Source organism: Sapajus apella, unplaced genomic scaffold (assembly GCF_009761245.1).
Source record: "Sapajus apella isolate SASKATOON/1434 unplaced genomic scaffold, GSC_monkey_1.0 scaffold16, whole genome shotgun sequence".
Classification (NCBI taxonomy): domain Eukaryota; kingdom Metazoa; phylum Chordata; class Mammalia; order Primates; family Cebidae; genus Sapajus; species Sapajus apella.
In genome coordinates this window covers 105,781-131,901 of record NW_022436956.1, presented here as the reverse complement: position 1 = coordinate 131,901, position 26,121 = coordinate 105,781, and the positions used below count along the sequence as shown (strand labels likewise).

General features: G+C 44.8%; 1 long non-coding RNA gene across 1 annotated transcript; it reads left to right on the top strand.

Annotated features, from left to right (window-relative positions):
- Positions 1–2,622: 2,622 nt before the first annotated feature.
- Positions 2,623–24,615, top strand: LOC116555950. Its single transcript, XR_004270760.1, has 3 exons — positions 2,623–2,742; positions 23,575–23,589; positions 24,604–24,615. It is a non-coding gene; the product is annotated as an uncharacterized LOC116555950 (long non-coding RNA).
- The last annotated feature ends 1,506 nt before the right edge of the window (positions 24,616–26,121 follow it).

The window sequence follows — 26,121 nt, the reverse complement described above, 5'->3', positions numbered from 1 at the left end:
CTGGGGGAGGGAAAGCAGTGGGTGGGGAGATTGCGGAGGGATAGCATTAGGAGAAATACCTAATGTAGAGGACGGGGTGATGGATGCAGCAAACCACCATGGCACATGTATACCTGTGTAACAATCCTGCACGATCAGCACACGTACCCCAGAACGTAAAGTATAATTTAAAAAATAATAAATAAATAAATGAAAGCACATTTCACAAGGCCACCTTTAGTGAGCACACCACAGGTGGTGCGGACGCCCCCTCAGTGGCAGTTGCTTCTCTAGGGTCTTCAGCCGTGATCCTGCTCCCCTCACAGGATCAGCTGATCAGCTGCCCTCCTTTAGGACAGTTCCAGGCTCCTCTTCAATCTCTCCCCCGGTCTCTGAGTCAGGGGCCTGGCTCCAAACGCTGTGTGAGTTCAGCAGGGTGGAGCTCTGCTTCCTTCACTGGGGCACCTGGGAGCCCCAACCCCAGGGCAGCCAGCTCAGCCTGCCATCTGGGCTTAGCAGCCTGGAAACACTGCAGGCGGCTCCATGTGACGGCCAGGCCAGGATCGAGTCCACTCTTCCCTCAGAGCTGGCCACAACCGGGCAGGCCTTGTCCACAAAACCTAGCCTGCCGCCATCTAACAAAATATTACTTTTCATCTGGGAGTTAAAATAAGTTAGAAAACAGATTTAAAACCAAAAACCCAGGCCGGGCGCGGTGGCTCAAGCCTGTAATCCCAGCACTTTGGGAGGCCGAGGCGGGTGGATCTCGAGGTCAAGAGATCGAGACCATCCTGGTCAACACGGTGAAACCCCGTCTCTACTAAAAGCTACAAAAAATTAGCTGGGCATGGTGGCGCGTGCCTGTAATCCCAGCTGCTCAGGAGGCTGAGGCAGGAGAATTGCCTGAACCCAGGAGGCGGAGGTTGCAGTGAGCCGAGATTGCGCCATTGCACTCCAGCCTGGGAAACAAGAGCGAAACTCCGTCTCAAAAAAAAAAAAAAAAAAACCAAAAACCCAGCTGTAGACAAGTCTCCATGGACGTTCTGTGGCAGGCCCCTCCCCCAGAGCCGAGTGGGATGAAATGAGCTGGACATTCCCGGGCAGCTCCTGCTGCATCTGAACAGCACATCAAGACCAAGAGGAAAGAACCACGAGTGTGAAGTGTGCCAGGGTCTCTGGTCCCCCCAGCCAGAGGCGAGACGGCAGTGTGTGGCCCAACCCACGGCTCTCCTGTCAGGACGTCAGGCCAGGTCTGAACTTCCCATGTCTCCGCTCCTCCTGACACAGCTGCCCTCTCCCTTCCTCAGCCTCCATCCAAACCCAGCGCTTCCTCTGATCCTCCTCTTAGATTCCACTTTCTTCCTTAAAATGTCGATGTCAACTCCGGCATGAAATAACCATTACTGTCTCACCAATGGGGCACAAGGGTTCATCATCCAACACTCCTGCTGCACTGGCGACATACCAGGCCATGGTCTAAGCCTTTGGGAAGTTTCGCCCAATTCAGTGCTCGTAGCTGCCCTGTTCTACCCATTTGCTAATGAGAAAACGAGGCTCAGCAAGGTTGTCACGATTGTCCATGCCACACAGCTAGAAAGGAGTCAGCCAGGACGTGGGCCTGGGCAGTCTTGCCCATCTGTGTCCCAACCACTGCCCTGAGCTACCTCCCTTCCCAAGAGTCATTCCAAGATCTGAGCCCTCTCAGCCTGGGGAACACCAGGAATCTTCCCCCGATCCGTCTGTGTTGAGTTTGCATGATATCGATGCAGAGCAGCCCGACACTGGGGTTGAAAACCACAGGTGCCATTTGAATTTGGTTGCCATCTCACCTAAAAGTCTCCTGTCTGTAGCCCAGGGCTCTCACTGACCTCATCTGTCTGAGGCCTTCCCTGGCCCCAGCCGCTGCTGTGTGCTCCCCAGCACTGCTGTGGCTCTCACTCTTGTATTAGGGCCTCATGCCAGCCCCACTGGAGATGCCACAGCTCCAAGAGGATGGAGCTTGGTGTGGATCTTCTTCACCGCCCTGCCTAGCACAGGCTGGGCATGGAGCAGAGGCTTATGTGTGAATGAACAACAATTAAATTAGTTATGTAAAAATGTTCCATAAGTGAATCACCACCTAAGTATAGCTACAGTAAGTTTAGGATAGCATTAGTTATCATTGCTAGCTCTGTAGCTGGGGAAAGGAACTCTCTGAGCTTCTCAGAATCCTGTTTCACCACCTGGAAGTTGAATGATTGGATATTACTGAGTTTTCTTTCAATACTAAAATGCCACAGTTCTACTCTTCATTTGATTTCTTACAACAGTTTGGGAAGGTGAGAAGGATGGTTGCTTTTCTCTTTATTTCAAGGAAAGAGAGATTCAGAGTAATTAAGCAAGTGTCGAAGGTGGCATGACCAGAGTGTGGGTTGCTTGGTGACGGATGATGTGTGACGTTGTGATGCTGGGACGATCCAGATGAGAAGATGGGACATATAAACACGAAGCACATGGAGAGTTTGGAAACTAAGAACAAACCACAAGCTCTAAGCTGCGTGGGAAGGGATGTCCCAGCATCACAGTGATGCGCTGGCTTCAATTCTGACTCAGTGCAGTCCCAGGAGTGGCAGCCAGAGGGATACTTGCGTCGCCCATCCCCAGCTTTAGACAGCGCAACAGAGAGAAAGAGACTGTTTGTTTGGAAGAAAGTGAGAAAAGAGGACAAGATTCTCTGCCTGTTCATCCGGACACTTCTTGCAGATCTCGTCCAAGCCCACCAATGTTGATCTGAAGCCACGCATCACGGGGTCCCGCCCAAGGCCCGTTTTAACCGCTACTTGGGTACCTTGTTTGCTATTTTCACTCAAGGCTGTAGGAATCAGCAGGTGGCAAAGCCAGCCAGGCTTCTGTCCTTCCTTTCAGGGTGGCAGGTTCTTCCAGGACCCAGGAAGGTCCGGAGATGCCATCCAGGAGCTGGGGCCTGGAGTCAGAAACCTTACAAATGTACCTGGTGCTCCTCCTAGCACCCAAAGGCCCTTCAGTCAGCTTGTAGTGAATACCACCAGGCCCGGGACTCACCCTTCAGGGCAGTGGGCTCCCTTTGACCGAGGGCAGGCCCCACAAATGCCATTCAAGAGCCAAGGCCTGAAATCAGAGACCCGAGAGCCCATTTGGTGGTCTACCTTGCTGTGGCTCAGCGGGTCTCTAAAACCAGCACATGTCAGAGTCTCACCCCAGGCCCATGGGGTACTCCCTGCTGCTGGCTCTTCGGGGCCTATGGGCTCTCCAGTCAGCAGGTGATGGATCCTGCCAGGACTGGGCTCTTCCCTTCAAGGCAGCAGGTTCTTTTCTCACCCAGGGTGTGTCTAGATGTGTAGTCCAGGAACTAGGACCTGAAACGGGGGCCTGATGACTCTGCCTGGTGCCCTAGTCTGCTGTGGCTGAGCTGGTATCCAAGATGCGAGAGCAAGTCCTCTTTCTTCTCTCCTCTACCCTTGTCAAGAAGGAGTCACTTTTATTGCTGTGAGCTGAACTGCCTGGGCTTGTAGGGGGAGTGGTGCAAGCGCTCCTTTACCGCCTGGGCTGGTATCTTCCCAGGTCCTGGGTCTCCGCATCCACAGGCTCTGAGCACGGCACAGCACTAGGACTTGCCTCGGAATTTCAGTCCTGTGGCCTAGACTGCCTTTCAGGTTTATGTAGAGCCCCGGAGCACTTGAGCTCCTGGTGCGAAGCTTGTCAAAACTCAAGTTCCAACCCCTGGGATGGGAGATTCCCCCTGGCTAGGGCTGGTGTACATGCTCCTTCTGTGGGTGCAGGCTGAGGTCTGCTCAGCGTTGCTTTCCACTGTGACAGGGCAGCACTGAGCTCCAATGCAGAGTCCCCAGTCACTGCTCTGTCCCTCCTCCAACAAACAAACTCTCCTGCTGCCAGAAGATGAGGACGGGATGGTGCCGGCAGTTTAAGGCTGTCGTTCCTACCCTCCTAATGCCTCTTTCAGTGACATGAAGTTAAAAGGATGTACTCGGATTGCTCACCTGATTCTTGGTTCTTTACCTTTTGTTTACCCCTTTCTAGACACTATGGTCACTACTTTTTGACATTCATTAACTTAATTAAGACTTTCAAAGTACAGGGTGCAATTAAAAGCTTTTTAGAGTTACAGAAATAAGCTTACAGGAGTTTATGAAAAATCCAAGGTCAAAGTGACTCAGTTGAGCATCAAGAAGCCAAGCTTAGATGTACAGGGTTTCAGTAAACATGCTCTCCTAGAACCAGGCTTCACACAGCACCTGGAACCAACAGCATGTTCAAATGAATGAATGAATGAACCAGAAGCCTCCTGGAAGGAGCAGCATGCTCAAAGCCTGTACTTTCTGCTCCATCCACTGACCTCAGCACACTGAGGACCGTGGTTCAGTGCCTTGTTTACTTCCTTGGACCTCAGCCGATTTCCCTCTCTTGGAAAAACTACCCACATCAAGTGGCTGAGGCACAGTTCAGAGGCCTTTGCAGGAAAGTGGCCTCTCGGGGCCTTCCCCAGAGTCGCCGGCAGCACAGAAGCCTGGACTTTGGGCTGCAAGCCCTGTTCTAGTGCACGCCTCCTCTGGCCCCTGCTTGGCCTAAGTCCAGATGTAAAACATTTTTAAACATGCACAAGGGTTAGTTTAGGAGCTGTGTGGCTCTCGTCACAGGAAAAAAAGTTGGCTTTCAAAGTTACCTGGACCACAGTGGGGCCGGTGGGAAGAAAACATTTTTGTAACTAAGAGTTTTTCCTAACAAATAAAACACAAATGCTCATCATGTTAGTAACCTTTTCTCCTCCTTGATTTTATAATGGACATAGCAGTTAGTGAAAGCACTTCAGTTCCCCATGGGACCAGGGCTGGGGTACGGTCATTTGGAGTGTGAAAGAGGCCAGCTGACCTGGTGCCTACACACTGGAGCCCTGGACAAGCATCTTTTGTTCCTCATGGAGCTCCTCCCACATTGAGTCACTGCAGGCTCACACCTCTGCTCATGGTCCTTACCTGGGATGTGACAGAGGGGACCAAGAGCAGCCCAGGGCAGGGAGAGCTGCAGGGCCCAGAAGGACTGGTTCTTGCTTCTGGAGAGCAGTCTAAAGAGCTGCACGTTCATCCCCAGGACGGCTTCTGGCTTCTGGGTCCTGTGGGGCTACAAGAGGAAGGTGAAGGGAATAGAGCCAGCATTGCTGATATTTTACAATGTGTGTTTCCAGAAACACTTTGGCCCTCATTATACCTGAGGTGCTTTGAAGAGCACTAGCACATCCTTGTCCTAATTCCTTATGACCTAGTGAGATCAGTGGGCAGGAACACTGGCTCAATTTCAAGAAGGATGTGACCTAGTGTGTTTTATGCAGCTCTCACAGGGTACCTAGAACCGAGCAATTCCTAATAAACACGAGGTTGTTCTCTCACAGTTACTGAGGCTGGGAAGTCCAAGATCAAGGTGATGGCATCTGGTGAGGGCTTTCTTGCTGTGTCATCACGGGGCAGAAGGTGAAAGGGCAAGTCAGTGAACTGTCTTCTGTGAGCACTCTCTTCTGTGAGCTCTTTCCATAACAACATTAATCCACTCCTGATAGCTCTGCCCTCATGACTTAGCTGCCTCTTAAAGCCTCACTCCCAACACTATTGCTCTAGGGGTGAGGTTTCAACTTAGGAGTTTTGGAGGGATCACATACATTCAAACCTTCGGGAATAAATAATAGGTTGATTTTCTTTCAAGCAATCGTGAGTTCATAGCCTTCACGGCATTGATAAATCTTGGTTCCCAGTTCCTGTATCTTTATAATTTTTTCCTGATGAGGGGCCTGATATCCTCCAGTGCATTCCCTGGGTGCTGTCATTGTGAATTCCAGTGGCCTCAGGAAGGCATACATCCCTAGAGCCTGGATATCTGGATATCTTATGGGGAGGTCCTACTTGGCGCCCTGTGCCTGGAGTCAGGGATCCTGTCCTGACAGCTTTGGATTCACTCTCATGCCCGTTCCCTAACAGGATAGAAGAAAAAGACTTTCATGTCCTATACGATATTAACAAGCTCCTACATTAATTTTATTACTATTACTAATATTTCTGACAGAATAATAGTGTTATTAAACAGAAATCTAAATAGATGTATTGCTGACATCCCAGTTCCAAGGGGAGCAGCAGTACATCCAATAGCATGTCTCAGGAGAATTACCACGTATCTAAAGGCCAGTGGGGGAAACCAAAACTGCTAAATCTTCCAGACAAGAAATAATAAACCCTGGGGAAGGGAGCTACAGTGAACTCAGCCTTGTCCAGTGATTGCTGTCTCATCCTTATGCCAAGCCTGACTACAGGAGCCCTGCCCCCTGCCCCTCTCACCCACACCCCCCTTTCTACTTCCTGGCTTTTTTTTTTTTTTTTACAGGTGCCAGGGAATTAGAAGTTTTCTAGTTCTTCAGATAAAAAGTGTCTACAATTCTCACCTCATTTCTTGGAGACTGTAACAGCAAAATTAGCCAAAGAAGAACATCTGGCTTTCTTTTTACAAGAACACCTGGTTTATCACCAAGGGGGAGAAGATGATCATGTAATTGTTCCAAATAAACACCAATAAATCTGAGCCCAGATGGGCCAGGAGTTCCTGAAGAGGATCTGCTTTTCTTCTGTTTACAAGTGTACTGGCAGGAACCTTGGCAGAATTGTGAGGAGCAGGCCCTGAGCACATCCGTGCTATGCCAGGTCGCATGCCCAAGGACATTCGTTACATGGTCCCAGACCAGTACACCCGCTGTTCAGGTGTACAGCAGGCCAGGGCCAAAGCCCTGAGGGCTTCTGCTGTGTGAAACTGCCCAGCCTTGACTCTGAATAAATCCCTCTCCATTTTCTCCCCAACCTGATTTACCCACCAGGACAGTCTGGTGACTCCTTGAGGACTTGCCCAAAGTGCTGGTGTCCAGGTGATTGCCTGGCCAGACCCCCTGGCTGCAGGCAGGAAGAGGGAAGCCTGGGACTGAGGGTGGAGAGAGAGAGGGGTGGAGTTAGACAGGAGGCAAAAGATGGAAGAGGAAGCTGAGGGGACAGGAAAATGACAACAGAGGGAACACGCCAGTGGGGAAGAGAGAGAAAGGAAAGAGAACAACGGAGAGGTTGCATGTGGGGGAGACTGTGGGAGAGCAGGAAAGATAAAGCCCAAGACTCAAGCGTTCCAGTGAGAGAAAAGGGAAAAAGGTGACAGAGAAGAAATAGCTGCGTGGGAGATGGAGAACGTCACTCCTGACAGCCTGCAGTAGGCACAGGGGCGTGGGGACGCAGCCAGAGGGAGGGAGTCCAGCTGAAGCCTGAGGATGGAGTGTCAGCTGGCAGGGGGGACCGGCTTCACACGGTCACCTCACACCCTCTGTGTGTTTCTCAGCCCAGAGAAGCCCTGGCAGGGTTAGGCGGCCAGTGCGGACAGAGTAGAATTTCCAGATTTGGAGACATATGACCGACATTTAAGTAAGTCCTGGTTCTGCCTTCTTCCTGTGGGGACTTCGGCCATGTCACTGGCTCCTCTCAGCCTGTTTTCAGCTGTAGAGTGGGAATGACAGTGCTCACTTTGCACGATCATTGGGAACACTAAGGACATATAGGCCAGGCCAAGTGACACCCCAGGGGACACGGTTTGCAATAAAATGCATGTTAGCTCTCAATCTTTTCTGCCTTCACACAATCTATTAATTACATCAACTGCATTTGTATAACTCAGTTTGCAGTAAGCTCAGATAATTAAGAGAAATAATATTTTAGTAAGAAGCTTTGTTCTGAATTACCCTGCTTTTATTCACAGCCTCTCCCGCCCACCACACACATACACTCTGTCATGGTCTTCTTCCCTGTGTGCACGGTGTGGCTCCCAGCGGGGAATCCAGGGTTAGAGGGCGGCCCCTGGCTGTGCATCTGCTCTTCCTGCAGCTGGAGGCATCTCCCTCTCGCCCTCTATTTGAGTGACTTCAGCAATTTACTCCAATGATTCAACAGAACTCAGCCTGTTCTGTAAAGTGGTAGCTTCCTCAAGGCTCAGTACTTGGTAAGAGACAATGGGACCTCCAGGTGCAGATTCACAAAACATAACCTGTGGCCATTCATAGGAGAAATACACACATCTGCCCCCTCCGTGACAGGACTCCTGCCACCCACCCCAGGGCAGATCACACTTCCTGGAGAGGATACCTGCAGCCAGAACTGTTGGGGGCCTCCTGGGGACCTGTGCTCACCCCCTTTAGCCTCTTTACAGTCACCGTCAGGGCTTGCTGTGACACACAGCAGCACCTTAGCCAAGAGCATGACCGTTTTACTCAGCACGTACAGCCAGTCTTCTGTATCCATGAGGCATCGATGCCAAGAACCTCCAGATAGCAAAGCTGCAGATGCTCCAGTTTCTAATATAAAATGCTGTGGTGTCTGCAGATATCCTTCACACAGTCCTCCAAAAACTGTAAGTCATCTCTAGATTAGTTATACAACATAAATGTTATATAAATAGTTGTTATACCATGGTTTTTATTCGAACAATTTTTATTTTTATATGCTGTTGCTTTTCTGAATATTTTCGACTCGTAGATGTAGAATCTGTGGCTACAGAGGGCCTGTTGTAGCTACGTATCAGGACACTTTAGAGCATATGTGCTTGAGATCTAACACAGGAGAGTATCAGGGTAAAAAAACAGCATTTATTGTAAGTCATCGAACTCCATGAAGGTCTGGAATACAGTTGAGTCTCGAGAGTGACTTGACTCAGCGGCTTGGTTGGTGAGGACACGAGGCATTTTCTCCGCTTCCGGGAGAATGACCTTCATCTCTGAGTCTCTGCTTGGCCTAGGCTGGGTCAAGGACTTGCTGTGGAAATAAATAAAAAAGAATATGCCTGTTTTTACTCCAGCTACCTTGTTAGAGTGGTGGAGGAAGAACCATGCTCTAGAAGGAAGAACCATTTTCTGTATAGGAAAAACAGCCACCTTGGCAGGATAGCCTAGTGACCTTCAGACACAAATTACCAAGGCTCCCCTTTCACATCAGGCCACCTGTCTTCCTTGCTCTCTTCCTTGCCTCGTTCTTATGGAAAGGCTCAGCTCCCTGCCCAACTCCATGTCTACTCAGGGCTAACTTGATGAGATAGGTGGAGAGGAGGGAGCTCAGCCGAGCCCTGGAGACGGAATGGGATGATTACTGTTGCTGTTTATTTGGTGGGCTCATTCTCCGCTACCTGACCATGCTATGTTGGACCCTTTGCAACTGGATTCTAAGCCTGTTTTTCTTCTCACTCAACATATTTCCTAGAGTGTGTCACACAGGCCTGTGGATCCCATCACCTCCATACTTAGATGACACACTAATGCTGTCTCCAGTCCAGACCTCTCTTTGAGCTTCAGACCCCGGTGTCCAATGGCCTCCTTGGGTGTCTCTTCCTGGACGTTTCAAGAGACTTAAAACACAAGCCACCAGTAGAGTGTACAATCTTCCCCGTCTTATTCTGAAATGAGTTCACTTTCTGTACTGTTTCCTAACAAATTAAAATAAATGACTTTTCATCTAGTAACACAGGCTAGAAACTCAGAACCCTTATTTCCTCATTTCCCTCGCCCCATAAGTCAACCCATTACTAAGCTCTTATTAAGCAACCCTTATAATTATGTGTTTTTCTCTGTCTCCACCACAATTCTTGCCCAAACAGCCGTCAGACTCTTCCAGAATTTCTGAAAGTGCTGATTGTCTGTTTGGTCTAACAGACAACCTTTCTATCAGTTCTCTTTACTGTCCAGGAGCAAGGGCCCTGTTTTCAGAGCTCTCAGGTCTTTGAGCAATCTGACCCTCAGATCAATAATACTCAATAACAGTTAGAGCAAGCTACCTAGTCAGTAGCAGGAGCAGCTGATCCTCACACAAATCAAAGGCTCCAATACTCAAAGCCTGTGAACCTCCCAGAGGTAACTTCCTTATAACTCAGGAATCTAAAATCAACTAAGCCATGGAACAAAGGATCTTTAGGTGAATCTGTGTGGCATGTGTGCTTATAAACATGGAAGGACAGAAGAAGCTTATCGATGTTAATAATTGCCATGTGAATTTCCGGACCAATCAACCATTTCTGTGCTAAAATATAAGCTTCGCAGACATTCTCAGCATCCCTGAAGAGCTGTGGCAGCAGGGCAGTCACGAGGACGGCCTCTGGTACTAGGTTTCTGGCTCGAATCCTGTCTGTGACACAAGCGTCAGTATTTTGGACAAGTTAGCTCAAATGCAGTGTGTAAATACACCTCAACTTTCTCAGCTGTGAAACGGGCACAAAATTAACAGCACACTCCTCAAAACACACAGGACAGCATCCAACTCATAGTAAGCACTATATAGACGTTAATTTTCACTTTGACCAACAGGACACTGTGAGAGGGAGAATAAGCCACATGGGAAACACATCCCAGAGGATCTGCAGTCCGAGGGACCTTGGCCAAACTCTTACCCCGTCACTTACCATCTGAATGACTCCAGACAGGCCCAGTCCTTCTTTATAGTCATTGTTAAAAACTATAAAATGTGGATATGAATAGTTCTCAGGGTTTGGAAAGGTGGTGTGTGTGTGTGTGTGTGTGTGTGTGTGTGTGTGTGTGTGTGTGTCTGTGTGTGTGTGGCATTTTGTAAGGGCTTGGCACATTATAAGCCCCTAATTGACATCAAATATTGCTCCTAAATGGCATAGATCCTGTCCTGATGAAGATTACACCCTAAAAGAGAGAGTTTAAATTGTTAATATATAGTTCAAAGTTACAATAAAATATCTTAATATATTTGAGTACCCAGAAAAATCATTCACTGAATTTGCAGCCTGAGATTGGAAATTCATAAAATTCCCTCAACTGTAGATACAATACTCTTTAGACGAAACCTCTTTCTGGGTAGCTTGTCCATGTTTTCTGGCCCTTATGTGCACAGATGGCCGGACAGCACAGGGACTGGCCAGCACTGTGAATGGTTGTCAGCACGGCACTTCGGCAGCAATCCTTTATTTAATAGCTCACCCTGGGTAACTAAGAGGCTGTAGGCTGCCAACGCTGGGCTCACTGAAAGCTTTAATTGGTACTTACTCTAAATAGTGCATCAAAGGGCCACAGCTTCCACATGGATGTACAAGAAATCTGACCTGTTAAAAGAGCCTGCAATGTAGCCCAGCAAATGCACTAATAAAATGGGTCTTGCTCTGCCCGCCTCACACTGGGTCTGTCACAGGCAGGGAACCTGTGGGCCCAGAGGCTTGGACCCAGAGTTTTCATGATTGCAAACATTTGGATAAGGCTGAAAAGAATAAAATCAAACCACTACACAAAGCTCCCAACACTCTGCTCAATACTTTGCTTTTCTTTCGTGCATCACTCAAGTTTGGATTGCAGATTTTCAAGTTTTCACACAACATCCTAAAATCAGACCAGACAGACAGAAGTAGAATTCCAAAACAGACCAATGATGAGTAGGTCTATGGAATCAGTAATAATAACAATAATAATAATAAACTCCCAAAAAGTAGAAGCCCCGGACCAGATGGGCTCACAGCTGAATTCTACCAAATACACAAAAACTAATTCAAATCCTTCTGAAACTGTTCTAAAAAATCAAGGAGAGAGTTCTTCCTATTTCATTCTACAAGGCCAGTATCACCCTGGCACTTAAACCAGGAAAGGACACAACAAAAGAAGAAAGCTACATACCAATCCTTCTGATGAACAAGGACACAACATCTGCAACAAAAATACCAACATACTGAATCCAACAGCACATCAAAAAGATTCGACACCATTATCAGGTGGGATTTATCTCAGGGATGCAAGGATAGTTCAACATACACAAGTCGACAGTCAATAAACACGATACATCACGTAAGCAGAATTAAGGGCAAAAACCATATCATTATCTCAATAGGCACAAAAATACTTCAATAAAATTCAGCATCCTTTCATGATAAAAATCCTCAATAAACTAGGCATAGAAGGAATCAGTTCATCATAATAAAGGCCATATACAACAAACTCACAGCCAAAATCATACTCAACAGGGAATAGTTACAAGCATTTCCTCTAAGAACTGAAACAGAACAAGGATGCTCACCTTCATCACTCTTACTCAACAGAGTACTGAAAGTCCTTGCCACAGGAATTAGACAAAAGAAAAAAAAGGCATTCAAACTAGAAAAAGGAAAACCAAGTTATTCCTATTCACTGATACTATAATCTATATGTAGAAAACTCTAAGTACTCCACCAATAAATTCTTAGATTTAATAAATGAAGTCAATAACATTTCATAATACAAAATTAATGTACAGAATTCACTAACATTTTTATACACCAGTAACAATCTAGCTAAGGACCAAATTGAGAAGGCAACTCCATTTACATTAGCTTTAAAAATAAAATACCTAGAAATAAATGTAAACAAAGAAATGAAATATCTCTATTAGGAGAATTACAGAACACTGATGAAAGAATTCACTGATCACACAAACAAATGGAAAAACTTTCCATGCTCATGAATTAGAAGAATTAATATTGTTAAAGTGACCATACTACCCAAAGCAACCCAGAAGTACAGTGTAATTCCTATTAAACTACTAACTCATTTTTCACAGAATTGGAAAAAAAAAAAGATCCTGAAATCATAAAATCATATGAAACCAAAAAAGAACCTGAATACCCAAAGCAATCATGCACACAAAGAACAAAAGTGGAGGCATCGCATTACCTGATTTCAAACTATATTCCAAAGCTGCAGTAACCAAGACAATATGATAATGTTATAAAAAATAGACCCATAAACCAATTAAACAGAATAGCAAACCCATAAGCAAAGTCACATACTGTATATACAACCAAATGATCTTTGAGAAAGTCAAAAATACATATACACTGGAGGAAGACACCCTTACCTCTCACCATATATAAGAATCAACTCAAAATGGATTAAAGACCTAAAGGTAAAACCTCAAAATATAAAAATCTCAGAAGAAAATCTAGGAACAACTCTTTTGGATGTTGGCCTTGGCAAAAAAAATGTATGACTAAGTCCTTAAAAGCAATTGCAACAAAACCAAAAATAGACAAATGGAACTTAAACTAAAAAGCTTCTGTACAGCAAAATAAATAATCAACAGAGTAAAGAGACAACCTACAGAATGGAAAAATATATATATTTGCAAACTATCAGTCAAAGGACTAATATCAAGAACCTATAAGAAACTCAGAGTTTAATGAAAAAAAAAAAAAACAACCCAACTAAAAAGTGGAAAAGGACATGAACAGGCATTTTTCAAAGGAAGACGTGCAAGTTGCCAAGAAACATAGGAAAGAATGCTCAATATCAACCAACCATTAGAGAAAGGCAAATGGAAACCACAATAAGATACCATCTTACACCAATCAGAATGCCTATTACTAAAAAGTTTAAAAACAATAGATGCTGGCAAGGATGCAGAGAAAAGGGAACACTTATACATACTTATATAGGGTAGATGTAAATCACTACAACCTCTATGGAAAAGAGAATGGAGATTTCTCAAAGAACAAAAAGTAGAACCACAATTTGATCCAGCAATCCCACAATTGGGTAGACACTCAAAAGGAAATAATTTATTGTATCAAAAAGGTACCTGCTCATGTGTGTTTATTGACTATTCCCAATAGCAAAGACAGGGAATTAACCTAAGTGTCCATCAATGGAGGACTAGATAAAGAAACATTTTATATGTGTATATATATAAATGTAATGCTACTCAACCATAAAAAAGTGAAAAATTATGTCTTTTCAGGAACATGGGTGAAACTGGAGGCCATTATCCTCAGTAAAATAATTCAGAAACAAAAAGTCAAATGCCACATGTTCTCATGTATGTGTGGGAGCCGAACAGTGAGTATACATGGACACAAGATGCAATAATAGACTTTGGAGACTGCAAAAGCTGGGACGGTGGGAGAGGGGCGAGGAACAAAAAACAGACTTCGGGTACAGTGTTTACTGTTCAGGGGATGAGGACACTATAAGCCTAGACTTCACCGCTCTGCAATATATGCACAGAGAATCCTTCACTTAGACTCTCTAAATATATTAAAAATGAAATTTAAAAATTTTGTTTAAAAAAGGATTTCCACATTTTCAAATGAGTATTTTAATATCAACTAGATATACACTTGACATTGTCTGATTACATTTTATTGAAAGTGATTGCCTGCCATAGAACATGGGTCCATGGCAGGAGCGCATCTTCCCCGACATAAGGTTTAGGGAAGCTACTGGGTCCGGGTGCTCCTCAGTGCCCTCAGCTCAGGTGCTCTCAGGAGCTCACAGGTACTGCCTGTCCTGCTGCAAAGCACAGTGCAGAGGCTAGCAATGTGTGCTTTGTGGCCTAACAACCCTGAAATACAAATCCTACCCAGCCACCACTTCCAGAAATACAACTTTGAATAATATACATAACTTCTGCAAAATTAAGGGAATTCATCTGTAAAATGGTGATTAAAAATAGTGCTTTCCAGCAGGGTGCAGTGACTCACAACTTTAATCCCAGCAGTTTGGGAGGCCAAGGCAGGTGGATGACCTGAGGCCAGGAATTTGAGACCAGCGTGGCCAACATGGTGAAACCCCATCTCTACTAAAAATACAAAAAATTAGCAGGCATGGTGGCAGGTGCCTGCAATCCTAGCTACTAGGGAGGCTGAGGAGGAAAAATCACTTGAACCCAGGAGGTGGAGGTTGCAGTGAGCTTAGATGGCACCACTGCACTCCAACCTGAGGCACAGAGCAAGACTGTCTCAAAAAAACAATAGTGTCTTTCTTATTAGATTGCAGTGAGGATTAAATAATGACTGCTCAGCAGTGTCAGGTACACTGCAAATGTCCGACAAATATCATCCTCATTGATGCTGCCTTCCCCACACTGGGACTCTTCCCTCTACCCAGGACACTGGGGAGGGAAGTGTCCCTTCAAGCACGGACACCCTTAAAAAGCACAGAGCTCAGCCCTGTCAATTTACAGACATGGGAACTGAGGCCCAGAGAAAGTTGGCCCAGATGGCCTATGTCCCAGACAAAACCCCTCCTCTGCCCCCTATGCATTCTCTCCTGACAGCTTTAGCAGAAAGAGGACAGGTGGAGGCCTTGTCAGTCAAGTCCCATCCAACGACAAAGGCTGGCTCTGCACTCAGAGACAGCACACCATCCGACAGCTGCCCTGTCTCCTTCCAGAGGAACCCAACCACCTTGGCCATCGTCCATCCATGGTGGCAGAACTAGTGGCGGTGAGACCTGAAAACAGGGTGGACAGCCTTTCCCCAGGAGCAAGGATGCCACTGGAAGGCAATATTCCTGGGGCTGTTCTCGAACCAGCTCCACATCTTCCCACACCACAGGGGAGGGCCCTCAGGATCCTCCAAGGCCTGGGATCTGCAATTCTCTCTCAGTATTGGTCCGTCCAGCGCTCTCGTTTGCTCAGTTACTCAGCCAGGCACCTGCTCTGAGCCAGCCTCCACATGGAGCTAAGGACACAGACACTAACAGGACACAGACCCTGCCCACCAAGTCCTGGCAGATTAGGAGGTAAAGCACGTGAATACATGGATGGTGGTGAGGTTAGAGCCAGAGGATTAAGGGAGGGGGCTGGCACCACAGCGAGGCACAGAGTGGCTGCGGGTCACATCTCCTGGGATGCTGAGGGAGCCTCCTGAGACAGTGAGCTCCAGTAATTAGGAGGCGTTCCACAGGCAGACAAAGGGCAAGGAGGAGAAGGAAAGCAAGTACGTTGATTTGGCCGTGGAGAGGCCTGCAGGCAGAAGAGTCCCGCACACCTGCTGTGTGTGGGGCAGAGCTGCATCCACAGAGGGATAAAGTGATGTAAGCAGCAGAGGCAGTCAGGCTTTCTCTAAGGAACTTGCAAGGATGCAGAAAAGACGAACTGTGAGTCTCACACCTTTAAGGTCTTAAAGATACATGTACTGTTTTCTCTGAGGACTGCCTTCCTGTGAGGCTTCAACTATACAAACAGACACCTCTTCCAGCCATGCCTTCTCTTCACGTATTCCCATTAACCTGTCTTGCCAACATACCTATTTTTGGCCATTCTCCAAGCCCCCATTCTTTCTATATGCTCAAAATGGTATAAAGACCCCAACCATCTGTCCATTTTATGTGATTCCTGTGCATGTATATGCACATGATAATGTTTGTCTGCATTTTTTTTCTGTTAATATGTCTCAAATTATCAAACCTTCTGGGGAAAAGTCAAACTTTTCTACAAAGGAGGAGAAATGTAGAGAAATGAAATGATGGGTATGGGAGAGCCTGGGGTTTGGCAGCGTGTCAGTCTGGAGAAAAGGAAGGGGTTCAGTAACTGTGAGGCAGGAAGAGGTCCGGTCTGGAAGGCACCGGGAGGAGTGTCCTGCCAGGGCGTCCGAGAGGCCGGTGGTCAGCACTCAGTGTCTTCTCTGGCTAAACAGCCACATCCAGGGCATGCTGACCCAGCAGCCAGACAGCCTCGGCCCCCAAGACCCACACAAGGGCTGTGCTACTTTCAGTGCAGAGGAGGCCGTGTCTGTACCTCTGCACAGAGGCCAGCCCAGCTTCTGCTCAGGACCTCTGTTCAGCCGCTCCTACGCCCTCTCCATGTGGTGCTCAGTGTCTCCAGACCAGGTGGGAGGTCACCGCCCAGGGCCTGACACCAGCACTGCCAAACCCAATGTCAGACCCACTTTCTTATTTCACGGGCACTGCAAACCAGCAATGAAAGAAATTAGACCTATTCACTGTTAACACAATGACCTTATCATTTGAAGTCTTTTTTGTTTTTGGTAAAATTGAGGGTGGAATGCGAACCAAAAATGAAATTCTAAGGCTCCCCAATTATCTGAATTGAATTCCTTCTAAGCCAGGGCACTCTTAAAATTTAACCTGAGAGGCTGATTCAGGCCATGACAGGAAGTGGGGGTTGGACATGCCTCATTACACCCTCCAGCAGTAATGTCAACACAGACCTTAAGTCTGAGAGGAAACGTTTGTAATCGATTCTCTCTGAAGCCTACTATCTGAAGGCTTCCTCTGCATAGTAAGAACTCTAATCTCTGTAATTCCTTATCTTAGATATTTCCTCTCTCTTGATCCCAGGTCTTTACACAAACTTAGCCAGTAACAAGTCAGAAAAAATTTACATCTACCTATAACCTGGACCCAGCCATTCCACCTTCCCTCCCACTCCCCTCCCCACACTTCACCTTTCTGGACCAAACCAGTGTACTTCTTGAAGGTGTGTAATTGAAGTCTCCTGTCTCCCTAAAATATGTAAAATCAAGCCACACCACCACCACCTGGGGCACATGTTCCCAAGATCTCCTGAGGACTGTGGCCATGGTCACTCATATCTGGTTCAGAACAAATCTCTTCAAATATTTTAGAGTTAGATTATTTTCATCGATGGGACTAAACAGAATTGACAGGTGAGGATTGGCAATGGAGGTGCAGAAGTGTGTGTGTGCACACAAAAGAGAAAGCGATACAAATCGTGTGACATGAAAGATTTTTCTTTACATGCACAAAGGATAAAACCATACATTTACCTCAATGTGTAATCATCTGTGAAGCCCAGAGATTTAATATTGAGGCTGAAAATGAGTATACCAATCCCATGTCTCGATGTATACTTTTCATAATTTATTTAATAAAATAATATTTTAAAAATCACTCATTATATTCATCTGTAACAAATATAATGAGATTGGTAGAGAGTCTTTCAAGTTAACATGGAAGACAGATTTTGATGATAAGATTTTGATGCCATTTTGGAACAAAAGGAGCAGAGAGGACAGAGAACACAAGGGCAGGTGGGAGGAGAAGACAGGAAACCAGGAAACAGAGTGAAAGGGAGAGAGAGACTGGCAAGCCTGTGAAAAGTAGAGACAGCTTCCAGGAGGAGGCAGGAAGGGGCTAGGTCCTTCCGGATCAGCTCCACGCCAGGCATACCATCTGTTCTGTATGCCACTTTAAACAATGTCTGGCGTATACTTTGTGCTAAAAGTGTTTGCTGACTTGAATGGAGTCTGAGCTGTAAACCAAAAATAAAACCCTAAGTCCTCCAAAAGAATGTATGAATGGATCCACCCTCTGGGCCAAAAAGAAACCTGAAAAACTGAATTCCAGGCCATGAAAAGAAAACAGGTCAGACACGCCGCATAATACCCTCTTCCTTTTGGAGTTTAGGCAAAACGTACCAGCACTAACATTAAAATAGACATCCTAAGATGGACGAAACAGACTCTTTGGCAATAAGATGCCAAATTCCAATTCGACTCTGATATAGCATCCCATGACAGCAGACCCTGAAATAAATCCAGATTTTACTTCAAAATATATTTATCTGACATTTTTTGAAATGGCCCTGCAAAGCCTTTTGTGTGGTATAATTTTGCATCTTTAGAATCTTTTTACCTTTCCAGATCTTTCCCCAATCTAGAGGAGATTTAACTGAGTTGGATTCTATTTAAAATCTGAAAAGAGGCATTGACCATCTATTTTCTCTGAAGAATACTACTTAGAGAATTCATCTACAAAACAAGAACCTTAGCTTCCATAACCTCCTTTTTATTAACTCAAGCATTTCTTTCTACTGATTTTAGTTCTTAGACAAAGCTTAGCTCTTTCAACAAAATGCCAATCAGAAAATCCTTGAATTCACCTATTACCTGTAAGCCTCCTCTTTGAAATAGTCCACCTCTATGGGCCAACCAATGTATACCTTACAGAGAGGGGTCTTGGATCTTGCGCAAGAAAGAAATTGGTGTGAGTCTGTACAGTAAATTGAAAGCAAAGCAATAGAGAAAATCTACATCATAGGCAGAGCAGAGGGCTGCTGCTTCCCCTTTTTTATGGTTGTTTCTTGATGATATACTGAACAGGGGGGTGGATTATTCATGACTCCCATTTTAAACCATATAGGGCAACTTCCTGATGTTGCCACGGCATTAGTAAACTGTCATGGAAGCAGTGAGAGTGTAGCGGTTAAGATGACCAGAGATCACTCTCATTGCCATCTTGGTTTTGATGGGTTTTGGCCAGCTTCTTTACTACGAGCTGTTTTATCAGAAAGGTCTTTATGACCTGTATCATCTCAGGCCAACTTCCTATCTCATCCTGGTAGATTAAGAATGCCTAACCTCCTGGAAATGCAGCCCAGGAGGTCTCACCTTTATTTTACCATGCCGCTATTCAAGATGGAGTCTCTCTGGTTCAAACGCCTCTGGCACACGTATTGATTTATGTGTTTGCCCATAACTTTCGTCTCCATAAAAAGTATAAACCAAGCAGTAATCCAACCACTTCACTTTGTCTGGACCTCCTTAGATTGCTCCCTTGGCCATAGTCTCTCATATTGGTTAAGAATAAATCTCTATTTTATAGAGTTTGGCTTTTTCATCAACAGAGGAATCAGATGAGATAAGGGGGGAATTAAGCTGTATATGGATACATAGACATGAAGGAGAATGAGGAAATCAGAGTAGAAGACAGCAAATGGAGAGTCGAAGACTATAAAAAGATCACTGGAGCGAGAGAGGAGAGGGAGAATGAGGAAGAGAGGGAAAGAAGAGTGAAGCGAAGTAGTTCAGAACCTGAGTGCCTGGTAAGGTCACTCACAGAATAGAGCAGTCCCCCTCAGGGGGTTAGCTCAGGCCCCATGGAGTATTCCGAGCCTGCCTGGGGGAACATGTTGCTGTTAGGTTAGACCAAGAACCAGGCTTATTCCCATCGAGCCTCAGAATAACCTGAATGAAATAAATGTTTCTCCAGCTTAGACACAGGGCCAGGACAGGATCTCTGCATTTTATAGCTCTGGGATGTCCACCTGGGATAATTATGCATAGAAATTGTTTTCCAGAGACTCTAAGCCAGGTCACGGGAAGAGAACTAATCATGGTAGACAGAGTAGGCCAATGCCCCATGGCCGATGTGGTGAGGTCTGCCCTGCTCCGGGTGGATGAAGCTGTGTTGGGGCTCAGGATTATACAGGTGTTAATAACAATGGAGTTCTGAGGTTGGTGCCAAAGTAAAGAGAGAAGACAATTGGGCAGGCCTTCTTTATAATCTAATGATTCGCAGCCAGGGACAAGTATATGTCAGATGTGGTGGTGAGCTAAAGGATGGCCTGCACAGGTGTCAGGTCCTGATCTCTGGAACATGGAATTGTTCCCCGATGTAGGAAAAGGGTCTTTGGCAAAGTGTTTAAGGATTCTGTGGTGGCGTGATAGCTCTGGTTATCCAGGTGTACCTTAAATGGAATCACAAGCACTGCTGTAAGACAGAAGCCAAGGGTGGCTTAACTGGCAGGAAATATGAGACTGAAGGAGTGCAGGGAACTTCACCCCAAAGTAGGGCTCCCTGATGTAATGTGCATTTTGAATTAAAGGCCCTCAGAGGTCAACAAAGGCTGGAGGAGAATTTTCTCTGTCTACCTAGAGATCAGAGGGACTCTCCAAGGAGAATAATTGCCTTTCCTTCCTCTCTCGGTTAGCTCATTACCTATTACAGAAAAGAGGACCAAGAGTGCAACCACGCTTGGACAGACTTTCACAAGGTAATATCTGTCTCTCAATTTTCAAAGAGCATCATTCACAAGTTGTTACAGTGAAACCCAAATTTCTCTTCAAAGAATCAGTATGTCAGTATGTTCAGCTCTCTTATTCTGTAATTCTCTATTTTAAAGTTTAACTTCCTTGTAATTCCAGTAAATGATCTCCTCTACTGGTTCCGACTCATCCCAGTCACCTGATCACCCCTGGCTACCTGCTCTGACATGCCCGTAACCGTCCTTCCCGGCAAAACACCCAGCCTGCCACTCCTGCTCGGACCCCTGCCCCATTTAAATAGCCAGTCGGGATTAGTGTAGCTTGTATGGTCTAATCCTAGCCAATGGGGGATGACACGCAGCAGGGCCGACCCCATCAGGCATAAGTACCACTTCCTCTCTTGTCCAAGTGAGCGGTCCCCATCATTGCTCCATCCGTGCACCGCCCCCTTCTATAGAAGTAAGCTGCCTTGCTGAGAGGACATATCTTTGAGTGCTATTTCTTTTGTGGCATTGAAATTTTACTTATTACAAAGTTAATTCCTGTTCCCCCTCTGTTTTTCTCCTCAGTCATCATTTATCAGCCCACAACTACCTACGTTCCCATCCCCTCTTCCCTTATGAAATAGGGCTATACAAGTATCTGGGCCCCATTGAAATATGGGATGATCACTCTGTGGCTCTCCCACAAGGGCCTATTAATAAATGTGTGTGACTTTTCTCCAGTTAATCTGCCTTTTGTCAGTTGATTTTTTTAGCAAGCCTTCAGAGGGTGAAGGGGGAGTGTTGCCTTGGCTCCTGTGTGACCCCAGAGGCAGAGATTGCAGTGAGGCAGCCACCTGAAGTCAGGAAAGCCAAGGATGGCGGCTCACCAGGAACCTCCGGAAGGAGTGCAGCTCTCCCAAGTACCTGGATGCTAGCCCCGTGAAAGTGCTTTGAACTCAGGCCATCTCCACTGTGTGAATGGTTTTAGACCACCAAGTTGGTGGTAATTTATTACAGCAGTCACAGAAAAAATATAGACACTCACCAGGTCCTGTAACAAGTGCCTCCCATGGATTCCATAATTGTTGCCATGACTGAGATTGTAGCTTCTAGTATCCCCATTATTTAGTTTAAGAAAACACAGGCTAAAAATATGCTGTATTACTTACCCAAGGTATCTAGTACGTGGCCTAGCACGGGACAAATCAAGTGTACAAGTGAGTGTGCGAGTGAAATGGCCTCATAGTCTGGGTGATAACCTGGGTTCTTCGTCTCAACGGCTGAGAAACTAAAGGACACAGACACACAAAGAGTGAGGCTGAGAGTGAAAGTTTTACAGGTAAAAGAAAGAGAAGAGCCCCTGCTGGAGAGAGGGGTCCCAAAGAAATGGGTTGCTGGACCCGCGGTGAAATGTAGGAGGTTTTAGATGCCTGGTGAGCAGGTGGTGTTTGACTTATATCTAATGCAAAAGAGTGGTTGGACCAGGTGTGCCGTTTGCCTAAGGTGTGAATTTTTGACCACCCCCGACCCAGTCATTTATTATGCAGGTGAGTCTTCTGCCTGGGCAGCACCACACTGCCAATCACTTTACCATATACATGGCAACAAGAAAAGCGAAGACGGAGCCTCCATGGTGGACTTGCCTGACCCCCAGGCTGCACTTTTGTATTGGCACAGCTGCTGGCATTTCCTCATGCAAGCTCCCAGCTTGCTTATCTATGCTTGCAACTCATTTTTTCAGGCTGTTATTTGTTAGAAAATAAAAGAAGTTTCTTGGGCCACTTTTTGTTTAAAAGGGAAGCTCTGGCAAGGGCTCTTTTACCCTCACTATCTACCTCAATAGTTTATTTCTACCTCCTGTATCACAAGGGCAACTCTCCCGGTCTCTTTATGTCCCAGTGCCCAGAACAGTGCCCGGCAAATGAGAAGATTCCTGAAAAATATGTGTTCAGTAAATTAGCAAATTAACATAGGGTGCATAATATGGAAAAAAGTGTTTCAGGGCTCCTAAGGGGTATAGGGGCCAAGGGAAACTTCCCCATTGCCCTCTGAAGGTTTGCTGAAAATTAACTGGCAAAAGACAGATTCATTGGAGAAGAGGCATACGCTTAACATGCACGGGGAGGGCGAATCACAGAGTGATTACCCTAACCCCCGATGGGGTACAGAGGCTTATAAACCCTTTTTCACAAATGAGGGAGGAGATGGGGAATGAAGACAATGCTATTTAGCAGCAGCAAATGATTATTAGGAAGAATATGTGTGGAACCCAGAGACAGAAATTATTTTGTAGATAATACTTTTTGGAATTTGAATGAGCCCGAGAGGCAGTCATTATGTTGTGAAAAAGACCTTCCAGGTATGATAGAATTTCTGTCTGAAATGAGATTTCAGGAAGGGACTAGATGGCAATTGTATTTTTTTTTTTTTTTTTTGGTAAGAAGATTTCTTAGATAAGGAAATCTCAGAGAGTCCCTCCCTGCCCCAAGACAGTTTTAGGGGGACCGTGATTCTGAGGCTTATTTATGAAGTCTTTTAATGTTTAAAAGTACTCACCATGCTCAGGTGTCAGATATCAGGGAATCATTTCTACACCCCAAAAGTCCTCTGTCTAAAATGTCCCTAGAAGTTTCACACACTAAAAGCTAAGTTGTTGGGTGTGAAGTTAATATTTGAGTCAATAGCTGAGTAGCAAAAATTATTATTGAACTGCTCTTCTATTTCTAGGAGGGGACCAGTCCAATTAAACAGCTGTGTCTCGTATCAAGAAATGGCATTGCAGATGGGCTCCCAAACAGTAGAAAAACAAAGGTTAATATTTGGAGCAGTCTATAAATGGGTTTCTTGAGAGCCTGGAGAGCAGTCAGTTGAGGTATCCAGCTGTTCAACTAGAGGCATCTTTAGTTAATGTGGACATAGGCAACAATGAGCTGACAGATTTTGTGGTCTGTAGTTTGTATGTCACAAGGTTATTTATGCATAAGCCTCAGCTTGCAAGGCCTCGGTAAAAAAGGTATTATCAATTTCAGTGAGTTTAAAAACAATTGGAGGAAAATTTATCTGAAGACCTGTAACCAGAAAAAAAATAGAATTTAATTTAAATGGTAGGAAAATAATAAAACTGATCAAAAAAAAATGGTTAGGGTTAGAATCTAATATCAAGTGTACTATAGCTTTCTTCTGAAACATAATTTTTCTCTCTCCAGTCCCACATTTAATTTAAGCAAAGATAAATCAAGCAAAGAAAAAAATAAACATGAAGGAAAAATAAATATTGGGAGCCCAAAATCACTAAGCCAAAGGAAAAAGTCAAGCTGGGAACTTTGTTGTGCAAAACTGCTTCCCTGTCTATTTAGTCTATTCCTAAATAAGACAGCTACAAAAACGTTAAAGAGCTGCATGCCTCCCTCACAATTTGTCCACAAAGAAATTCCACAGACAGACATGAGAGCCATGTCCCTGCTCACATGAGACACGTGCATATCTGATTGCTCCCTTTCCTCTGTTGTTCCCTAAGCCAGACTAAGGCATAAGGAACTATTTCTGTACACTCTGGATTCGATGAGAAGCTAACCAGAAACTCAAAAGCATGCAATCATTTGTCTCTTGTCTACCTCTGACCTGGAAGCCCCCTTTTGGCTTTAAGTTGTCCCCTTTTTCGGGGCTGAACCAAGATACATCGTACATATATTGATCGATGTTTCATGTCTCCCTAAAATGTGTGAAACCAAGCTGTGCCCGACCACCTTGGGCACGTGCTGTCAAGTTCTCCTGACGCCATGTCACCGGTATGTTCTTAACTATGGCAAAATAAACTTTCTAAATTGATTGAAACTTGTTTCAGATACTTTTTGGTTTACCAATATAAATAATAATTTATTTAAATTTACCAATTTAAATAATAATTTGGACCAATTTATTTACAAAGTAAAGCTTTAGGCTTGTTGTATTTGACCTGATTAGTTGACTAACGTACAGCCAGAATAGTAATTGGTCATGTAAGCCCTTTTTAAATTGACTTCACTGAAACTTTTTTTATAAGGAATTTCAGGTTTAATCTTTAAAAGCCTCTTTAGATTGGAAGCCAAGCCAACAACTCGCCTTCCGATTTTGCCTGTAATATTTGTATGAATTGGGTAACTTCCTCTTTTTTTGAGGTTCTCAAAATATCCTAAAGTTCCTGGGCTTGTCAGAAAGTGATGTTCTTTACTTACTGAAAGGCTATACACCTTGTGATAGGGTTTGGCTCTGCATCCCCACCCAAATCTCATCTTGAATTGAACTTTCATAATCCCCTTATGTTGTGGGGGGAACGCAGCAGGAGATAATGTGGATCATGGGAACAGTTTCCCCCATGGCGTTTTCCTGGTAGGGAATAAGTCTCATGAAATCTGATGATTTTATCAGGGGTATTCGCTTTTGCGTCTTCCCCATTTTTCCCCGGGCGCCACCACGTAAGCAGTGCCTTTCACCTCCTGCCATGATTCTGAGGCCTCCCAGCCATGTGGAACTGTAAGTCCAATGAAACCTCTTTTTTTTCCTAGTAGCAGGTATGTCTTTATCAGCGTTGTGAAAATGAACTCATACACCTTGTAGAAGGACCATGTAGACAACACATTGGGCCAGGCCGTTTCTTCCAAAGGCTTTAACAGCGCCTTAGTTCCTCAGAGCAGCCTGCTCATGTCTAAAAATATGACATCTCAATCAAAGCTTTGATAATGGAACTGTGCTCCCAATTGCTGCATCACAAAGAGAGCAAATTCTTATTTTTATTTATGCAAATACTATATTGACGTAAAATACAAATACCAACAAATAGTTTTCAAACTCTGTAGGGATCAGGTAGAAAGAAAGGTAAATGTTCGCATTTTATTCACAACAATACATTTTACCCAATTTCTGTAAGCTGTAAATAGTTTAAAAGAAAAAAAAAAATTGACTTGATTCTGAAAAGCAAAACATAAAAAGAATCAGCAATAATTCAAATCAAAAGAAGCCATAAAAATCATTTGGTCTTTATCAGTTCAGTCTCATGTAATTAATTTTATTCTCTTGATGTTGGGTTAGTAATCTTTATGAATTCATTCATTTATTTATTAGAGTTTGGTAAGTTTTTACTTAATCCAGTGGTATAATCTCCAAAATTATCAGAAACCTACATTTAAGATTACTTGTTATGGTCTTTTTCATGAATTTTCTTGTAGAAGAAGTAAATTTTTTACTGTAGCCAATTATAAACCACTGTTTGAAATGAATCAAACTAAAATGATATTGTCTGTGAGTGACAAAAGACTTAGAATAACCATGGTTAAAGACATAATTGACATGAAAATTTGATTATTTCTGTGGCATACAAAAATTTATGAATGTCAAGTGATAGTCCCCTCCACTCTTTCAGTGGTTGTTCATAGATCAGCCACTCCCTGGCTCTGAAGGCCAGCCCTTTGCTGGGAAGCGGCAGCATGGGGCGGGATTGAGTGATCCTTTTCTGGAACATGTATTTGTAACGGTGAATGGAATAAGAGACATTACACAAAGAAATGAAGGCAAATGTAAACAG